The sequence below is a fragment of the Scomber japonicus genome, chromosome 21 (assembly GCF_027409825.1).
Source record: "Scomber japonicus isolate fScoJap1 chromosome 21, fScoJap1.pri, whole genome shotgun sequence".
NCBI lineage: Eukaryota > Metazoa > Chordata > Actinopteri > Scombriformes > Scombridae > Scomber > Scomber japonicus.
Genome location: NC_070598.1, coordinates 17,181,836 through 17,202,682, shown reverse-complemented (window position 1 = coordinate 17,202,682; position 20,847 = coordinate 17,181,836). Strand labels below are relative to the sequence as shown.

General features: G+C 40.4%; 1 long non-coding RNA gene across 1 annotated transcript in view; it reads left to right on the top strand.

Moving 5' to 3' along the window:
- LOC128382681 (uncharacterized) overlaps positions 1-19,770 on the top strand; it is a 44,530-nt gene extending 24,760 nt beyond the window's left edge. The window contains exon 3 of the long non-coding RNA XR_008323791.1: positions 19,739-19,770. This is a non-coding gene — a long non-coding RNA (uncharacterized LOC128382681). The remainder of the gene's footprint in view (positions 1-19,738) is intronic.
- The last annotated feature ends 1,077 nt before the right edge of the window (positions 19,771-20,847 follow it).

Here is a 20,847-nt window from a genome sequence, read left to right as displayed (position 1 = left end):
TGAAATGATGTTATGTGAAAAGGTGACTATTGTTGTCATTACAGTACTGTACATGTGGGTAATATTACCTTCAGAGAGGTCTGCAAAAAGGATGAAATTGAAGAGAGAGTGAAAAGATAAAAATCTACAAACCTACTGGATGTTGCCTCGAGCCGTTGTCCATGTACAACAACTTTACAATAAACTAACAATCTAAGTTTAACCCAGTGGTCAGACAGTCAAAATATAGTAAAAGAAAACATCAGTCTGCTTTACTGGAAGTAGGGCTCATAAAGAGCTGACCTTACCAAACAACAACAAATGAGCACTCTGTCCACTTCCTCCTAAGTTAAGCTGTAGAAATACAGACCGGACAACTGGTATTAGCAGCACAATCATCAGGCCTTCACATTATTAATGACATAATTACTGCACAAAGACAGAATGAGGAGAGAAAAAAAGGGGAAAAAGTGAGGGAGAGAAACAGAGAATGAAGCAAAGACAGTGGAAAGAAAGAAGTGGGTGAATCATGGAAACAAAGGTGGAAAAGATAAGGTAAACAGAAAGAGGAGGGTTTTAAAAAAAAGAAAATAGATAGATTGACATTCCCTTTAGGGGTTTATCAAGAGGACATTTTCTCTCTATTTTGGGTGGCTGGACCCTCCCTCATTGTTAATTGGAGTCCTCGGCTGTATCCCACAGTCCCGTACTCTGGTGGCGCCCCCCAAGGTGCAGGGAATTACCGTGTCTGCCTCCCCTCCTCTATATTTAGGTCATTTAAGGTTGCACGGTTTTAAAAGGGAAAGTCAAAAGATGCCATTCTTTATGAATGTCTGAGGATATGAATAGGGTCGCCGCTCCTCTCTCTCCGTCCCCTCAGGACTTCACCTTTTCAAATATAACGAATGCCTCAATTAAAATCCCTTTCAAACACCATGCTTATTTTTCGATAACAATCGTCCACCGCTCCCCTTTAGTTCACTCTACTCCTGCTCTCTCTCTCTCTCTCTCTCTCTCTCTCTCTCTCCCTCTCTCTCTTTCTCTCTCTCCCTCTCTCTCCCTCTCTGAGGAGGGGTGATGTAAAGGGACACGGAGGGCAGACGATGCTCTTGTGTAAAGAGAAATAAAATGAAGGAGAAAGGAAGAGACAAAGATAAACTTAGTAAAGCAGAGGAAGGGAAACAGAGAGAGACAGGGACACACTGTAGAGCAAAACAGCACAGGAGAGATGTGTGGGAGGGGGTAGTTATGACGGTGGGATGGATGCAGGGCCTAGAATGATGTGAACCAGCAGATGGCAGGGTAAGAACAGTAATATGGCCAGTTCTACTCTGTCTGTCTGTAGCCAAACAGCAGGTCAGTGGGGAGTCCTCAGCCTACACACACACACACACAAAGGCAAGCATGCTTTAAGCGGAAGCAACACATATAGGCATATAAAAAACATACATGTACAGACATGAACTTTTTCAACAAATTCATTCAAACACACTGAAGCAAAAAACACATACGAGCACATCATGTTCCAACACTGACGGCATACTAATGCTCACATGCCTGTTAGACACGTACGCGTTTAAACATATTAACACACACGTGCAAGCACACATTCATAGTCAAAGAAGACAGAATGCAGGTTCAAACTTTTGCCTCAAATTCACTTTTTATTTGGTTTTTGGCAGTCATGTCAGTCCCTGTCGGACTGTCTGCAAATAATAAAGTGTTAAATGTCTTGTATTTTTACACAGAAAGTTGATTTGTTTTCTTCAGCTGTTTGCTCCTGATAAGTTAGTAAAAAAATGCTTCCACTGTCGTTTGCAACGCATTGTTAGACAGGTTGCGGTTGGCGTGCCTTACGCAAGTTAAAACTCTAATGGTTACAAGACAGTTTGTCGCCATTTGAGGCTCAAAGGGAAATGAAACTAATGCTGAATAATGCATTCTTAGGCTGTCATTAGCATCGGAATAGTGAAATGCATTAGGGCTCTATGGAAGATGGCTGGCTTTAATAAAAGACCACTTAAAGATGGCAAACAACAGCAAACAAGTAAATCTAAAAAACATGGGCTCGCTCGCTCACTTAAGACCTGTGGACATTATCAGCATCTGAACTGTATGGTAGTGGAGATTAACTGCCTGGTGTTGTTTAGCTTAGCTTCATCTTGGCTGCGTTCGATTAAGCTCTAGGGAGGAAACCAAAGACAGACTTTTTCCATTCAGTAATATCGACTAATTAATAATTATGTCAATTCCTCCTCTCCAGCTTTTGGTTACATGCTGGTTGGCGGCCATGATCGCAAATATGTTTTTTTTTCTTTTTGATGAAAGCATGCACAACAATTCTGTTTACTGCGTCTTAATAACGTGCTTCTCTGCATGCAAATGCACACAACTAAATTGGACTGGAGTAAATGATGGTTTACGGTACATGTTGCACAGAGTGCAAGTCGAGCAAAGGGTATAAAGCTGGATCAGTCACTGTTAGAAGCTAACAAGCAGGCTTGTTGTGGAGTTCAGTGTGGTTTTCATGGAGAGCTCCAGCTGTTTCACATAGAAGGACATCAAGAGGCTCAAAGCTATCTGTGCCTTTGCTAAGAGGCAATATATTTGAACATTCTCCTGCTCTGTCTATATGTGTCTGTGTCTCGCCCCCGCTATCTGTTCACACTGGTCTCTCCCTCTCTCTTTCTTTGCCAGTCTAAACCAATAATGTATGATATCTTTATCTTGAGAGTCACGGTAATATCATATAGCACACAGACATCCCCACTTGCCTTTTGGGCTTTTCTGCCTTTGACTCTGAGCGGATAGTTATCGTCAAGAACGTCTCTTGACAATTTCCAAAATGCGATGTAATGGTTTGTTTATGATTATTTTCTGTAGAATTTGTCCCATTTCTACTGACTGATGTTTATAGAAGAGTACACTGGCAAATTGGATGGTGAAAATCCCTGGTGATTGTCTCCCTTACACATCCACCACAACACTAGTAAATAAATCTCTCAGACTCCAATAAAATATGTTATTTCTTCCCTATGAATCATACAACATGGCCAGGCTTCATTTCTGACCATACTGTGTTTGCTGCAGGCTGTGTGGTTTTTTCCAGACAGAATTAGAAGATATAGAGTAGGGCAGTGGTTGTTGAACTCTGTCAGGGAATACAAATTCTCAAACATTTTCTTAATAACAGAATGGTATATAATGCTATCTTTATTATGTTTGACCCGTATTGTATTTATTCCTTCAATTTAGGGTGGATCTGGTGAAGCAAAGGTGATCATGGGTTTTATTTGAACAATTTATTCTCATTTTAACTCTATTTCTGCCTTTTTTTCTTCTTCTTGCTCTCTTTCCATGTACATATGGTGCGTTTAATAAAATCAATATACATCTAACCAGAGCAATTCTATATTTCTCTGTAACAAGCAAGCCAAGCAGCCACACCTGTGTTTGTGAGCTGACTGCTTAAGTATTGTTAAAATCACCCCAACCTTTTTTTATTTACCCACTTCAGCATCGCTCACCCATCTTTCCTACGAGTTGCTACCAGTGTTGGCCTAATATTATCCTCTTAAACAGCCAAACAGCATTTTATACCTCGCTGCTTTTCACCTTGTCGGGTCACAATGCAGCAGGCATGTTGAGGCAGACCTCTATTTAAAGATGGTGAAAATGTTTGGGTGGCTCAACCCTTTCAAATTAAATGGATGGCATCCCAGGGAGGCCTATCAAAAATGATTAAAAAGGGTGGAAGACAGCATGTGTGTGAAGTGTCAAGACGAGTCGGCACAGGCTAGCCGACCTGCACCGAGAGCCAGGAAGCTTATTAGCATTTCAGCGCATAGCAACCTGCCTAGCCCCGAGCACTGATCTTAACACGGTCTGTCCAAAACCGCACCGCTCTCTCCCCCTCTCTCATTCCTCTTTCTCCTTCGACTCCTGTGCAAAAACATTCATGTCAAGTTGGTGGTTCATTCAAGACAGGAATGTTTCTGTGTGTTAATGTCAAATTGGAGTTGCAGCCTGACAGAGAGTGTTTGTACACACTTTGAACACACTCAGAGGTTTAATGTCGTCCAAATATTGTGTGGGGGGAATAGCAAAGGTGATACCAAGTTCTCGGTTATCGGTTTATATCATCAGATTGGAGTGTTGAAATAGATTATAGATGTGGTTTCTAACTGTTTGAGGTGGAAATTGAATTTGACTCAGGCTCATTAGAACAGTAACATTCCTGTCATGTTTAGACCCAGCAGACATGTCCATTTCTAACAATCTGGTATATTCCCTGGCAAATTTAAAGTGCAATTGCCAACTTTTACTTAAGTTCAGATGTTCATTTGGAAGACCTTTTAACTTATGGTGATCTGTCTGAAGCATAAAGTATGTTTAAGTTTCAGTTTGATCAAACACTGCGAGAATATTTCAGTTAGAACAGAGCAGTCAGGTGCTGCGGGCTAAAACCACTATCTGGACGAAAAGTGGCACTCTCTTTCATTTTTAATCTCTGTCATTCCATTTTCTCATCTCACCGTCTTTGTCTGAGTCGGTATTGACTTCACTGTCATGAAAAAAAAGAAGAAGAAAAAAGAAAAGGCGCTACAACCTCCATTCCCAGACATTTTTCAGACAAAGGAAGTAAAGTTGCAGTAATTGGTATGCTTTAACCATAGCGAGAACGTATGGACTTGCCCAAATACATTTCTCTCTTGAACATCCTTCTCTTTGGATGTCATTATAAAGATACCATCCATAATTGACAACACCGATTACTGTAATCATGTAAAAGCTCAATAATAACATTGCAGTCAAATATATAGTATTATACCAAAAAATGTGACGCTTAAACACAATCTATAAAAACACTATTGGCTCTTTTTCTCGATTAGAACAGCAAAACATAACATATACATATACAAAATGATGCTGTAAACAACCAGTGCAAAATGCTGCTTTAGAAAGCTTCTATATTATGCCCTCACTCTCTCTCCTCCCACTCCCCCTCCTTCCTCCTCCAAGATACATCACAACTGGACCTCAACGCTTAATCAGTCACCGGGACGCCACATGTTTCGATATCAAGCATTTCATATGACTTTATTGACTCAGAGTTTTTATGCTCTTCTTCATCCTGACAGTATAAAGAATGGGCTGACGGCGCTCTTCCATGATTGGTGGCCATTTTGTGGCTGAGCTCTGTGCTCACCAATGTGACTAATGGGACGCCCTGGAGGACTTACGGAGGTATCACTCAAAAAACAAAGTTTGAAAAAGTGAGAAAGAGCTCACTTTAATGACAAATATCTTTTAATTTCAAAACGTCTATTTCCATAGCGAACGAGACTCAAACTTTGGTTGGAGGGAAAACAAGATGCTGCTTAAATTGATAATTAAACTGTCATAATGTGCGCTCGCATACTGTGGGTATCCTTTGTCCCCAGACTAGCTCGTCTCAGTGAAGCGACCTTGGGAGGGGGAGCCTGCCTGCCTACCTTATAGCTCCCAGCTCCCCACAAGCCCCCACAGAGCATCTCATTGTCTCAAATTAAAGATAAGGTCTGCCTACTCTGTGTACGGTAGCTACCCTACCTTTGGCATGTGGTCGTTGCTAATTACTTTGAGCTGTTAAGGGAGACATATCTGGGGAGACAGGCAGGAGGGAGAGACCTACAAACCCAGTTTAAAAGAAGAATCTGATTTTCCCATTGCTCCCGATGGCTTTGTTTGACCTGTTGGATCTGCATTGTTCTCTCACGGACGATTCTAGGTTGGGTTATACCTGTTGTTTTGCTCCCTGGGAAGTGAACAATGTGAAATTCTGCAGCTCTGCAGAAGGTGTTTGCACTCATCGTCTCCAATATTTCATCATGTGTAAATAAATGTGTGAAAACATGTATAGAGAGGCATGAGCGTGTGTGTGTGTGTTTACATTTGTGTAGCGAGTTGGTCTAACTTCCTCTTGGAAGCTACTGAAGTCTCTCCTGTGACCTGCCCCAGTGTTAGTTAGATGTCTGGGAGCAGTCAACTGTCGTAAATAGGTGTAATTTGCTCTAAAACAATATCCGTGGCTAAACTTTCTCTGATCATTGAAAAAAATAAATAAAAAGAAGGACAAATGGTGAAAGCAATCATTAGTAAAAACAAAACAAAAGTGGCCTTAATCAATTTGAAACCAGTAAATTAGCTAGAATAAATCATCGTCCAGGCAACATTAAGCCCTGGTGGTGGTGTCATGGAGCTGGTTTAGCGTGCTTGCTGCCTGGTAAACTGCTCCATTTAACTCCCCTCCGACTCCCACTGGCTCATTGCTAAATAAGGATATCAATTAGGCTAAAGCACTCAGCAAAGGCTCCCAAGTTAACCATCAGCCGAGGCATGAATGGATCTTTGGGGATATTGACTGCTGCAGCAATAGGTTTGTAAGTGGGCTGACCAAGGGGTAATTAAAGCAGCATTATCATGTTACGCAGTTTATGGCACGTCTGTGGCTTTATGCCGTCCATGCGAGCACGGATGCAAGTGGCGACTAGCAACAAGTAAGACAGTAGAGGAAGAAACACAGGCTTAGATGATAGAGGGGGCACTGGCTGAAGTGTGAGGGTCAAGTAAATTTAAGTGAGGCGTCATTTGCCTGTGTACGCTTGCCATTAATTTACTTGACTCAGTAAAAGGGTTCAGTGTATCTATGTGCTTAAGTCTATTTTGACGCAAATTATATAGCTGCCATAGAATCTCAAGGAATACAGATGCGGTTTTATTGTTAAATCTTCACAACGTGCAAAACATAAAGAATTCTGCATTTTACCCTTGATTCCCATTGATTTCACTGGGAATGCCAATTTTATCTGTTCAGTCTGTGTGAGTAAGAGTAATGTCTTTACATGATGTGAAGAAAATCATCAGGAGCGAGCTGAATCCTGCCCGCTATATGAGGTGGCCTTGATGTATGTGCAATTACAGCATAATTACAGAGATAATTACTGTATGGGCAAGATTAATAACTTTATTAGCTAAAATGGTTCACTTTTAAAAGAGGGAAATGTATACGTTGGTCTTGCAGATCTAAATTTGCTGAAAGTCAATTAACGGGCTGATTTTGTATCTCATTACTCACGTGTTTCACCTTGGAAAGGCACCTTGAGAAGCTAAATTTAAAATGTAAAAAAGGTCAGGAAGTCCCTTGTACAATTAAGCCAGGAGTTTCTAAAGAATTCCATCATTATTGAGGAAATGACAAAGTGTCTATTTTGGCCAATCTAACAAGAAAGACCTACTTCAAAATGAAATCTTGTTAATTGTCGGACCAGCCTCTTCAACATATCTCAATTACCACAGGAGAGTTAAATACAGTCTGGTATGACAGCCCCCCCCCTCCCCCCCCACCCCACACACACCTCTCTTTTTCCCTTTATGTTGGTTTTCACTGTTGTTTTTGACAAGGGGGTGTGTACTCTGGGTGCCAGTGTTCTGACTGAAGAACAATGGGCCCTAAAGCTCCTTTGAAACAATAATAACTTCTCCTCTTTAATTTAGCCAACCTACCCACGTTTGCACTATTGACAGGGCTAGATTTGTCTTATCAAGACCTATTAACCATTTCCATTTTCTTATTAAATGCATGCTGTATAATTTGTGATTTTTTTCCAACGTGATGTAATTATGATGTATCATTTCCCTCAAATAAAGGCCCTGTCCTCTCTTGGTGTTAATTTGAGCGTGTGAACTTTATACTTTGAACTAATTGGTTGCTGTTGAAATCCCCTGAATGTGAGTAATTCGATCAGGTATTCCATAACCATTGTACAATTTAATTTGAGTAATTTAATTGGATTTGACTGCTCATTTCTGGGCCACTCTCCACTCAGTATTCAAGAACTGCAGAGCTGCAGAGGTATCCTGAGGCAAACACACACACTAGCTGCTACCAGTCTCTCACACCAACAGAGCTAGGAACTTCCCACTAGATAGCACAGTTGGATCAGACAGTGGACAACTGGAACACTCTTTTTGAGATATCATGCCCTCAATGTAGGTGATATTAAAAGATCAAGTGAAAAAAAGCAAGGATAAGAAGATCTTTAATTCTAGATGATGGTCAGATACACACTATTATCCATCAAAGGTCTGAGGTAATAAGAACTTAATATGTTTACACAAGGCGTATTTTTTCTCTATTTTACTCTAAAACAGAAGGATAGCTCTTCATAAATTGCATTAACGCAGACAATGCCATCTCCTTTCATTGCTCCTCCAACCAATTGAGCTTGTATTCTGCGCGTAATGTCATTCACGGAGCACCACAGAGGACTTTATCTGTCCTTAGAGGGTCAGCCATCTTGTCTTAGTGATAGCTGAGGCCTGGAGACTCGGAGGCGGCAGAGAGCAAAAGCAGCAGAGACAGGCTCCCCTGCCACCCTGATGTGCTGGGAAAACAGTGCAAGGACCATGCTGAGAGACAGAAAGAGAGCGAATGAAAAAGAGGGGAGGACAGGGAAAGAGAGAAAGAGACTGTGCAATAAGGAAGAGAGAGAGAGAGAGAGAGAGAATCACAGAATAGAGATACTGAGAGAGAGATGCCCATGGGCAAGACTGGCGCTGTCTGGCCTGGGCCCTCCTCCTAGTGCCAGAGACAGGGATGACGCTGCCACTCTGCATCAGCCTTATGTAGTATTCATAGTAGCAGGTCCTTCTAACACAATTTGTGACCTCCACCCCAGCTGAGGAATATTTGAGTTTAACAATGGGCGGCTCTATAGGGAGCGAGCACGTTGAGACCCCGGCGAGCAACTTCCTCGTCTATTATTTCTCTTTTTATATATTGTGTAGAATGTGTCTTTTCTGGGAATTCCACAATAAAATGACTGTTATTTATCATTACCAACCTCTTCATCATTTAGTCAATAAAAGGCCTCTCACTTTCTCTCTCTCTTTCCCTCCATCGCAGTCTGGGAGTCAGATATCTGTATTAGTCCCCCCCTGCCTCGGGGCGAGCTGTGTCAAAAGCTAAATCATGATCAGCTATGGCTTTCTGGCTAAATTGTGTATGAAGGCCCCGGGCAGAAAAGGTGCACATGCTCATTATTGGAGACACAGAGAGAAAGAGAGTGAAGTTTTCTTACACGCACACATACACACACACACAAAAAAAAAACAAGAATAAATCGCAACATCACACATACTATGTTAAGAATGCATGGGTCACGAGGATCAGTGTAAATAGTTCAACTTGAATTGTGTGAATGCTTCTTACATGCAATGCAGCAGAGTTCATGTTTTGGTTTGCATCACAGTGTTTTCGCAGTAAAATGGACGTTAGCGTAACTGATCTGATCCAATTTAACCCTTCAACTTCATATCTGTGAAAGCTAATCTGCCATTAAGACTCCCTAAATTACAGGTTTATCTATATGATGAAATGAGTGATGCTATGATATCACACATGCTTTTAGTAACATTTTTTTGGAGTTTCATTACTTTCATTCTCAGCTAGCGCCATGGAAACTTAAACTTAAACAGACATTGTTGGATGCATGTTCATTTGTTGTGCTGAGTGTTAATTAAGAAGATGAATCCCACTTTCATAAATGTACACCACTTATAAAGTCAGGGACAGCAGGCAATTACCTTAGTTTAGTATATGAACTGGTAGCAAGGGGAAGCAGCTTACCTGGCTTTGTAAAAAGACAACAACATCTCCTTACCAGCAACTCTGAAGTTCACTAATAAACACATGAATCTGTCCAAAAAGTGAAATGCGAAGTTGACAATTTGTGTCTGTGTGTTTTTTTTAGGTCATTTCTTAGCCTAGCCCATTTACTTCTTGCCTCATAATGAAAACAAAAACTCCAGGAAGTAACTGTACACTGTCACAAAAATATTCCAGCACATAAGTCACCTTAAAACCATACATTTTTGTTGTTTTATTTCTTTTTATTAAACAAAAATATACTATTCTTTTAAATGCATTATTATCACCAAATTAGTGTGATCTGCACTAAGGTGGACACACACAATGTGATAGAAAGTTTCCAAATCATTTGAGGCCTACCCAGCAAATGCCGGGTACATGCATGATCAAAAATATCAACCATAATTGCGACTGTAGAGAGTTGGAAAGCATCCACTAGCTAGGCGAGCATACAGGACTTGGTCTCCCCTTTAGGACATTATCACCTTGTCCAGTCCTCTGGAGGGCCCTCATCTCCCCTATGGGCCAGCACTTCCTGCTAGCGCTAATTAATTAAGAGGGCAGGTTGGCCACAGTGGAGAGCGGGCCCAGAGCCTTTTCATCTACTACCAGACAGGATGCCTAGAGACTTATCGCCTCCTCTCCCAATAATACCTTAGCACAGCCTGCAGAAGTCAGTGGAGATTTAGTAACAGGTCTGCTACATATGAAAAGTCTACTGTAAGGGGAATTAGCTAAAGCTTTTGTAATAAGACTGCTTTTTTAATCCCTTGTGTGCCCGCCATAAAACCTCTCTCCACTGTGGCTTGTTGATTGATTTTTATGGATAACCAGCACATTTCCACTGTCTGTAATTTAATAGTAATAATAAGAAAGATACCCACCTCTACAATCCACAGACCTCACTATACACACTGTAACTTTTGACAGCAGTAAACTAGTGTGTTAGGTTACAATACACCACTTAACACCAGCGTGCAGCCCTACATCATAACATTTGCACATGGTTCTTGTACACCATGAAAAAAAAAGTGTCAGAGGGAAATAGAGCTGGGAAGCAAGTGGTGGAAATAATACGACCACATTTAATGAAAGGTTAAATTTTCATTTACTCACTATTGACTGAGCTGAAAGGGCCATTATTTATTGTATTGGCATGATGTGGCCCATTAGTGCTGTATTGGAATTGGTTTGGCTTCTTTCTCTCCCCCTTTCTCACTGGCTCTCTGTTGTTCAGCGTTGTGAGATTGCTTCAAGCTAAAGTGTGAGAAGAGCTGTATGTGTGCGCGCATGTATGTGTGTGTGTGCGAGAGACGCATACTGATGCGGCGCGCAACTTCTCAAACTTTCCCTGCTGAATTCCTTTTGTTCATTTATCTATTGTCTGCATCTCCACATATCGCGCAGTGATTCGGTCATCGATCTGTTGTTCTCACGATCTCACTGACACATCAATGACAATCTAATTCCGTTCAACGGATTTTATCGGCCGCTGTCTCTGCAAAGTGACAAGACACATTGCGGCCGTGCGTAACCTAATAAAAGCGTGCTCTGCTCAATCCAGATTAAGTCACGAGACAACGTGGCTCGAGCACCACACAACACATTCATTTAGAAAGGCTTTCTAATTGGGGTTGTTGGAAGGGAGGCAAGAGGTGCGAATGTTGCTTTGTTTCGAGTCATAGAAGACCACTTATTCATTTGTTTATTAGCATCCTGGTGTACACAAGACATTATTGCAATAATGAGGCAACATCTACATAATTCCCTGCTTAAGAAAAGTGCCCCAAGGCCAAACTTTGCACAAATATTCAAACACAAGATCAGGTCAATAGCTTTGAGGTTAATAAGGTTTTAGACTCCTCATCTTGTTTGGAATATTTGGCTAGAAACAGAATATTAAAACTTAATTGAAACCCCTGATCTGTAGGTCAAGAGATTTTGGCTTCATGAACAGTATAATATACTGCACTGTTGCGCTGACAGCTGTTTGGAACGTGAATACACAATGGATAGCAGTTAATGTGATTTCTACAGTGACTCTACCACTTCACAATATTCTTGTCTAAATAAAGAAAGATTTTAAGGACACATGATCTGATATATAAACTCAGTTGCTCTCTATAGTGAAAAAGAGAATGGATTCACCCCTCTGTCTCCTTATTTTACCATGTATTTATTTCTTTGTGTACTTGTTTCTTTTTTGCTATACGTGTAGGGCTCATATTTTTTGGTTATAATGAAAAGACAAATTAGGGCATTTATTAGTAAATCAATTAAAAGCTTTAATTATATTTGGCACCATTAGCCATAATGTTAAAGTTATTGTTGCCCAACTGTGGCCAACTTCCTGTTTTGTGCCATAAGATAATCCTTTGAGTTGTAAAACAATACAACAGATTTCCTTTAAAGTAATAAAGTGGTATGTACTGTAGTGGCCATTCTTGTTGGTTTTTATATACAAACCGCAATGATGAGTAGTTTATTGATGCTTAAATGCTACGTAGCACATTTAAATAAAGTATCACCTCATGCTGGAATCTGCACTGCTGTGAAATGACCTTAGCAGTGATACTCTGGCCTATCATACACAGTATTTTTTTTTTGGTTTTATATAGGAAAGCTAAATAAAAATCACTCTGACAGAGGGCACCAGATGGCTTTAGACAGACTGGCATGGCTACATAGACTTCTCAGTGTCACATTCACATAGACATGTACACAAACACACACCCATTCAAGCAGGCATATACACACACACAAACCCATTCTCATCAGTGTCACAGAGGTCAATGTGCTAAGTATGGCAATGCCACTGTGAGTGCCATCTGGCAAACTGGGGTCAAGGTTACACCTCCGGGAGCTGTGACCTGTACTAACTGAGCTCCTTCACTGAACCTTTGTGCACTTTTGTATAGATCAGACAGAATACAAACTTTCTTCAGGGTTTTGTAGATTTAGCAGAACTCATTTTGTTATATTGTGTTGTTTGTAGTCAATCGGATTCATATTTTTCAGATTGCTTTGCATCAAGTCGGCTACACACAAATACGCCCTCCAGTATTGTATGTGCACCTACACAGAACACATACCTGCCTGCTCTTCAAATCTTACGACTCCATCATTTCCCTTTGACACGGTTTCTTTCCTCCTGTTTCCTAAACTCTACATAAACAGCGTGGGGCTTTACTGCCTTGTTTTCTGTCTGTCGGCGCGCTGTGCCAGCATCCGACACTAGCTCCCTGCCACTTTCACAGGCTGTAAACATCTGGGCAAGGCCTTTCATCTGGTCAATGTGGCAAGGGGACCCAGGGGCTCTGGATTAGCGCCACGATAAAAACAGGCTCCCGCACTTGGTTTTAGCGAGCTTCAAGCCTGCCACTGTGACAAGCTGTGTTAAAAAAAGCCAAAGGAAAAAAAAAGCTTTACAGGCCAACACCACAAATTAATAGTTTCCTCCAGAAGGCAAACTTGTTCCAGAGTAGGCTCATTAATTTAGCATTAAAATGGCAGGAACCATCTGATATTATGTTGTTATTTTAGTGCTTTTTTCATGTTTCCATGTATTTTTCTGTGACTATACTGTAAGAAAATGTTACACTGTGTTATACATTTGGCAAAACATGTTTTTCTATTGATTAGTGGTTATTCAGGATATTTGTATGTAAAAAAATATATTCCTGAGGCAAAATTTTAACGCAAAACTAAAGCAAAGAGTTATTGTAATAATTCATCATGTACAGTTTTCATTATTTCTATGGCGCCCATGCTTTATCAGATAGTCTAAGACAGATAAAGATGGAAGACGAAAGGGATGACAAGAAACAGAACTCATGAGTTAGATTCAAAACATTGCAAGCCCATGGCATGTACCCTGTCCTGCAGAGCCATCTACTTGCCCTCGGCTTTTTCTTTTTCTTTTTTTTTTTAACTTCACAGTAAATCTTCAGAGTCAAGGTGTCGGTCAGCACTAGTATCATCACAAGAGATGATGTCATTCATCTATCTATATATAGAGTCATATGAACACAGATATGTCTACAGTGTTTTATCTCATTGAAAGGGCAAGTGATTTTCTTTCACCGCTGTGTCAGGGTTGAGATGGACTGCAGTTCAACAACATTAATATTTAAGGAACCTCAGCAACTGGCCTCGCCCTCATCCATTATTTGGGTGCTTTCTGACACTCACAGATTGTTGTCCCTGGATGACACACAGGCAGCATCCAAATCTTACCCCATACTGGTGAAATAGCAAAGATGCTCAAGGGTAACCCACAGGATTGTATCCATTCCCACAGGAGTCAGTGATGATTCCTTGTTTGATGAGCATTTGGCCTGGTGGGGACCTGCACGTAAGCACATAGTTTGGGATGCATGCGTATGAAGCTACACATGAACCAAGTGATATAAAATGCATGTTGCTCAGTCAGTTGAGTTAATTGTCCCGCTACCTGGCTTGTATAATGATCAGATAATATTTTTTCCTGCATGAGGATCACCACAGGGGAACATTTTTTCCCTTTTTCTTCAATCTAATCATCACCGGTTCGAAATGATGTCCTCATATACAACATGGAGAACAGCCATGCATCTCACACACATGCAGAATCACATACCTGGAAATGATTTCAAGGACTCAGGGGAACGTGGCCCAGCCAACACCCCAGTTCCGAACACTAAAAGGTACCCCTCCAACACCCCCCCCCCCCCCCCCCCAACCCCATGTCCCTCCCCAAACCCACTGCTCTGTGTGCTGTTTCTGGGCTCTTAATGCATCCCCAGACCCTGACCAGAGCAGAGACTCTACAACATGCTGGAGCAAATCAAGTATTGACCTGAAGCAGTTATGTGCTGTAGAACATTATATTCTCATCTGGGTGGCGTGGTGACTGTAAAGAACACTCTGTTTGCTGTGAAACATGGCTTTGCTTATGCACTCTGCTGCACGCCCAGGCGCCCACGACGCTCGTACATCAAGCGCCGGCCTTGTCGCTTGCTTTATTGAGAGGGAAAACAAAGGGTTGAGCCGCTCGGAATCATTTTTTCTCTGGACGATTTTTCAAAACAGCACCAAAAGCTTTCCTTTTGGGGTTTTGGGGTGGCCAAGGAGGAGAGAACTGGCGATAAAATTGATGAATGGCAGATTGATGGATTTCATTCCTCCGCAGAGGAGAAAAACGAGAGAGATGCACATAAGGTTTTTTTATGTTTCAAGAGTTTGAGAAAGTTACTTATGACAGACGACGCTGCTTGCTTGCACACGTCTATACACAAATGATCACATTTGTTGTTTTAGTAATAGTAGAGGTTGTGCTATTGAGACATTGGGCTAAATATCAGGTATAGGTGGTATTGTAGTATTGATATCCATCTTTATATGTGCAGAGATCTCAGAAATGCAGGATAGTATTGTCAGCAGTGAAAAACAGCTGGAGTAAGTGGTGAGTTGTTGTGATTTTGTCATTTATAAATAATTCCTCTCATGCTGTTGAGCGATTGAGCAAAATCCAGAGAAAATGACTGACAAACTATACAAAACAAATATTACATCATAATATTATTTAATATTATATCCAGTGTGTAGCAGAAGGAATGGTCTCTATGTCTTTATTTTAACCCTTTCACGCGTAGTGGTCACTGCAGTGGACAGCTATTCAAAAGCTGTTTTCTTATGTATGAAAGGATTTTGATGGCATAAATACACTTCAGCCTCCACAGTGGACACTAGTGCGTCATCCCATACATCACCACTGAACCTGCAGTAATATTTCTGGTTGTAGATCAGTTGATTTGTGTTATTATAATGTAATAGTATATCATTTGGTGAAAGAAAAAATGAAGTTTAAATATTTTTTTTTCATGCTTAAAGAGAAATTTAAAAAAATTAGGAGAAAAATCCTGACTGAGGTTATCATAATTCATGCATGAAAGGGTTAAAAATAACCACGCTCATCAGTTGCAATGTATTGATAAGATTAGGATGCTTTTTACTGGAGCTATTTTTAAAAAAATATGTAATTGCAATTATTTTGACTGATGTTGCAATTGCGATATGATTTACGATATTAGAGCGAATAATACAATTTACATAATTATTCTCATTCTCATTGAATCAAACGTATCAAAATGATTATGTTGTGATTTGTGTGGTGATCTGTACCAAACAAAGATGTTTTAATAAATATGATGTGTAGCCCCACACATCACTGCAGCACAACAATACTTATTATTATATAAAATGGTATTTTCACACACATTTCATCTTTTACAAATGTTGCGACTCATGCGATTTGAAACGTTTTTTTGGCTGGATCACAGGTAACTGCTGCTTCTCTGCTGTTTGCCAGTTGGTTATAAATTAAATAATAAAGTAAATAAAGACATTATCGTTTCCATAACGGTATAGTGCCTTGTGCTTCCAGTCACATGTATTCAGTACTTGATAAAGACCATGATATTTCCCTATCCATAACCTTAAAAGCCCTTAAAAAATTAAGAAAAAAAATCCTCAAAATACTGGTTACTACTATAACCATAAAAAGCTTACTCATGTGTTAGTCACTATGAGTGGAAATTGCATTGTAAGAGCAAATATTGTAGGAAAAATAAATGAATTACTTTATTGAGATGTTCAGTATCAACGTATCTGACTCGCTAGATATTTCTTTAATATAAGATAAATAATTCTATTTCCTCATTAAGCTAATAAAAACACAAACCAGTGAGCATTATATTTCCTCCAACACATATAAATGTAATATCTAGGAAACAGGGTTGAAGTACATGTAACCACTATTTATTTTAATGTATGATTGAAAAAATAATAAGTGATGTAGTCATGCAATGTCCTGTTAAATAAACACAACAGACAACAGGTTGGTAATAAATACAAAAAAATATATTTTCTTTGAAATCAATTGCATTTTAATTAAAAAATATCATATTTAATAAAAAAAAACCCTTTCATTTTTCACCCTTGCATTCTTTCTCCCAGTCAATACGAGGCCTTAGACTTTAATAATGAGCCATTAAACAATGTGTTTAGTAAATTGATCTGTGAAGAAACACGCAATCACCAACAGCCACTAATGAGTTCCCATTTGTTTCAGAGAGCGGGGAAGAGACAGAGTGAGCAGCCCTTCATCCCTCTCTCTTCTCTCTGTTTCATTCATTACTTTCTTTTTTTCCGCTCCCTTTCTCCCCCGCTTACTTTTCCTTTCTCAGATTCTTTTCGTCCTCCACATCTCATTCAATACCCATCTCTGTATCTGACCACATCTCACTATCTCCTGCTACGCTCCTCTCTCTCTCTCTCTTTCTCTCTAACTCTCCTCTCCCCCCTTCCCTCCTAAAGGACACAGGTGACTGAACCCATGACTGTCCTGGCGTCAGAGGATGATACATAACAGCTCAGCCTCAAATGACAAATCCAGCCGACACTGGGCCGAGAAGAGACATATTGATTTTTCAATGATTAATAAGTGGAAAATAATTGTGTTTCATTAAGATGGATGGAGTTTCATTTAGTCCTGTCTCCTCTTCTTCACTTCAGCGCCAGGCAGGCAATCAAATCTGCCGCTACCGCAACCCGTTAGCCTGCTATGGCAACAAGGCCAGCCACATGTGTTTCTGTGTGTGTGTGTGTGTGTGTGTTTGTGTGTGTGCGTGCGTGCGTGCGCGTGTTTGTTTGTGTGTTGGTGCACTGCTGCAGAGTATGGGGAGAAGGAGAACAATGAGAGAGAGAGTCTATCTCTCAAAGGGGTAAACTTTACTAGCAGCAATAACAGGGCCAAAATATACAGACCCCATGTAGAGATCAAGTGTAAACCACAAAAACTATTTTCATCCTGTGAATATTTCAACAACATAGATCATGTTTACACACATAGAAACTTTCCCCTTTTTCTTTTTCATCCTGGTTTTAAGTCAACACATTGGAAATATTAACACTTGGTTGGTGCACTCATTCCCTTATTATGGGAAACTGGAAACCAGAAACCATTTGTGGTGACGACTGGCTAAATGTTGGCGCAAATGTTGGCCCTTCAGAATAAAAAAAAGAAAAAAACTTCTTTCTGGACTCACTCACCGTTTTTGTGGTTGGCAAGATCACAGAAGAGGAAGAGAAACCAATTTCCTTACTTCTAGTAGCTTTAACATACAGCAGAATGTACAAACCGTCCCATGTTTTTCATGAGGAGCACGACAACACCAGTGGAAACAATCTTCTTACTCTGTCTCACTCACTGGGCTTACACATAGTGATGCAACACGTCAACACAGGTTTTTGCATTAAGGCAAATGTAAGTGATGTCAGTAACACTGGTTGAGGAAAATACATAAAAACTGACATATCTCTTTAGCTTTTGGGTGTAAGCAATGCAAACCTTGGTGCATTGTAGTTCTTATATGTTGTACTGGCCATTTGTCAAGTGCTTGAACATTTTTAACATTTTTATTTATATTCAACTGCTGCATTGTTGGAAAACCTCCTGGTAAACAAATTTCAAGCTGGAACTTTGTATAGTTATGTTATGTGTGTGTGTGTGTGTGTGTGTGTGTGTGTGTTTGTGTGTGTGTGTGTGTGTGAAGTGTTGATGTACTGGACTCCGATCCCGGTAACTTGACAGCAGCAGATTCATGGTAACGGTAACCGGCAAACAAAGGGAAAAAAAAGTTAAACTCCGGGAAATTTCGAGGCGTGTCATTGGACAATAACTGCAATGACGTCATACATGTCGGACCCCGAGCATAGCTGCCCGCTCGATTTGCCGGAATCGGTAACTCAGACAAAGTTACCGTTAAACAAAAAATGTGCAAGAGGTAAGAGTGCCAACAATTTTTGTTTAATCGTCTAAATACACGTAATCTCCCCTTGGCCCACCGCCTATGTATTTTGTCTTTAAAGCAAAGCTTCATCTAACCTTTAAAAAGGAAAAGTGGATTTACTCAATGAATGTAAACACAGACAATGACGACTGGAACAGAAAGACTGTAACAACTAACTAGAGAGGTAAAATGTTGTGGAGGCTGTTGCTGGACAGCTGTGTGAATATTCCACACTACATAAATATGGTATTAATACAGAGAGATCATTCATGCTAAATAAGTAAGTGACAAACATGCAGACGAACATGCAGATGGTCGTACACGGTTTATTATCTTTATCGTGACACAAATCTGCAATTACCCAAACCACTGTGTATGAACCTCTATCTGATAAAGTGCTGAAGTAATAACATTATTTTGAGGGATAAAGCCATACAAGAGCGGGTCTTGCTTTAAATGAAGGCGTCAGAGGAGGAGTGGGGGGAGGGTTTCAGCATCCTGGTCCTCCATCCCAGCATCCCTGTGTATCACTTTAATGTTCATATAATGACATCCCCTCCAAGTTTGTGTCATGGGCCATCAACAATCATAATTGTAAAGTGATTCATTGACTGATGTTGTCAACAGTGCTACTGTCAAGAGAAACTGATACCAGAGAAAGAGAATAGGGCTCTCTAATGAATATATCAATAACCAGTGACAGGTGAAGGAGTGCTCCTGACGAAATTTCAAATAAGCGCTAACACCTCTCCTGGTTGCCTTCATTTGTTTTTGCTACGGCACATTCTGCCAAGGCGAGTGAGGAAATAAAACAATTAACAGCTTTGAATCTATAACAATTTCAATGAAAATGTTTTAATTTTCAACATTTATGTTAAAGGAATAACTTTGATTTGAATTTCTCAATTTCACGCTTATAGAAAAAGTGGGGACCATACATTTTATTCTCCCCGCCTGTCATCAGTGTTCTCTAGGCCTGTTTGTCTATTTAATGTTAGCTGTGTCTTACCTCTTCATATCTGAACACACTCATAACTCTTCTTGGATACTATACACAATATACAGTGTGATGCCAATGAACTTGTGTGTCTCAGACAGAATAGTTCGCTTCAACATTTTCTCATATCAAGGACACCATAAGTGGGAAACTCAAATTGCTGGGGACCAATTTGTCGTCTTTCGCCTTGTGTTTGTGTTTGTCTTTGTGTCTGTGTATAATCACCTACACACTTCACAGGGGAACACTAGCGATACATCACCCAAATGAGGTCCAGTCGGGGCTATGATCCATCACCCAGTGTCTAGTCTAACAGCGAAGGTAATGAGAAAGGAACCTATGCAACATTGATGGGGCCTGGCTGCCACAAACGCATGGACAATGGTATTGATGGCTGACTGAAGGAGTGACCACTGCTATGAAAGGCTGTTTGCGGTTATGAAACATCAGAAAGAAAGCAGGTACGCATTTTGTTGCTTTATCATATTAAAAACTCACTGTAATAATTAGTGTGTTCATGTGTGTGTCCACGTGTGCATCGAGGAGCAAGTGTATGACTGCGTTCACTCACACTCATCTCTGGCGTACACCTGTCATCCTCACCCAGTCTGGGGAATAAAAACCTGGCCGAAATGCAATTAAAGGGGCACTGTGGTGCTCCATTGTCACATCACGCCGGGGCTACCTCTCTCTGCCTGCCGCATTAATAGGGTTTCAATTGCCAGCGCCCGCTTCTTAATGGCTGATTTATTTCATTTTAATACCCTTGTCAGGAGGTAAGGCCTCGACTGAGGGTCGCATAATAGGGGGCCATTTCCCCCTCTTTCTCTAGTGGGAATGCTTGGCTCTAAAGATCTCCTTTTGATATGTGGGCCACAGCCCTTTTGACTGAGGCAGTAGGGGTGGATAAGGCTGGGGGATGGGAATATAAGATGAATATAAGAAGTGTTATTCATAGTTATAGTTCATAGTCATAACTGCTAACTTAAAGATTACTTAAATGGAATTGAAAAGATTGGTATTAATAATGTTGGTCAAAGTTGCAATATAGAGTTTAATTATAACAAAAGAGGGGGTATCATAAATCAGAATAATACATCATTAGTTAAAAGAAGGAAACACAAATTATCTTTGACATAACATACATCATATGTAGCATCAGTGTCTTTGTCTTTGTCTCTTCCTGTCTTGAATCGTAGGACAATGGCAACCCTGTTCCCAAGAGATACTCAATTGACTGGAACCTCTGTCATTTAACACACTATTAATTGACTAATGTGCATCACATCGCTATGCAGCATAGGTAGATGAGGACCATGGGGCCTTATCAGAGTGGATTATGGGAAATT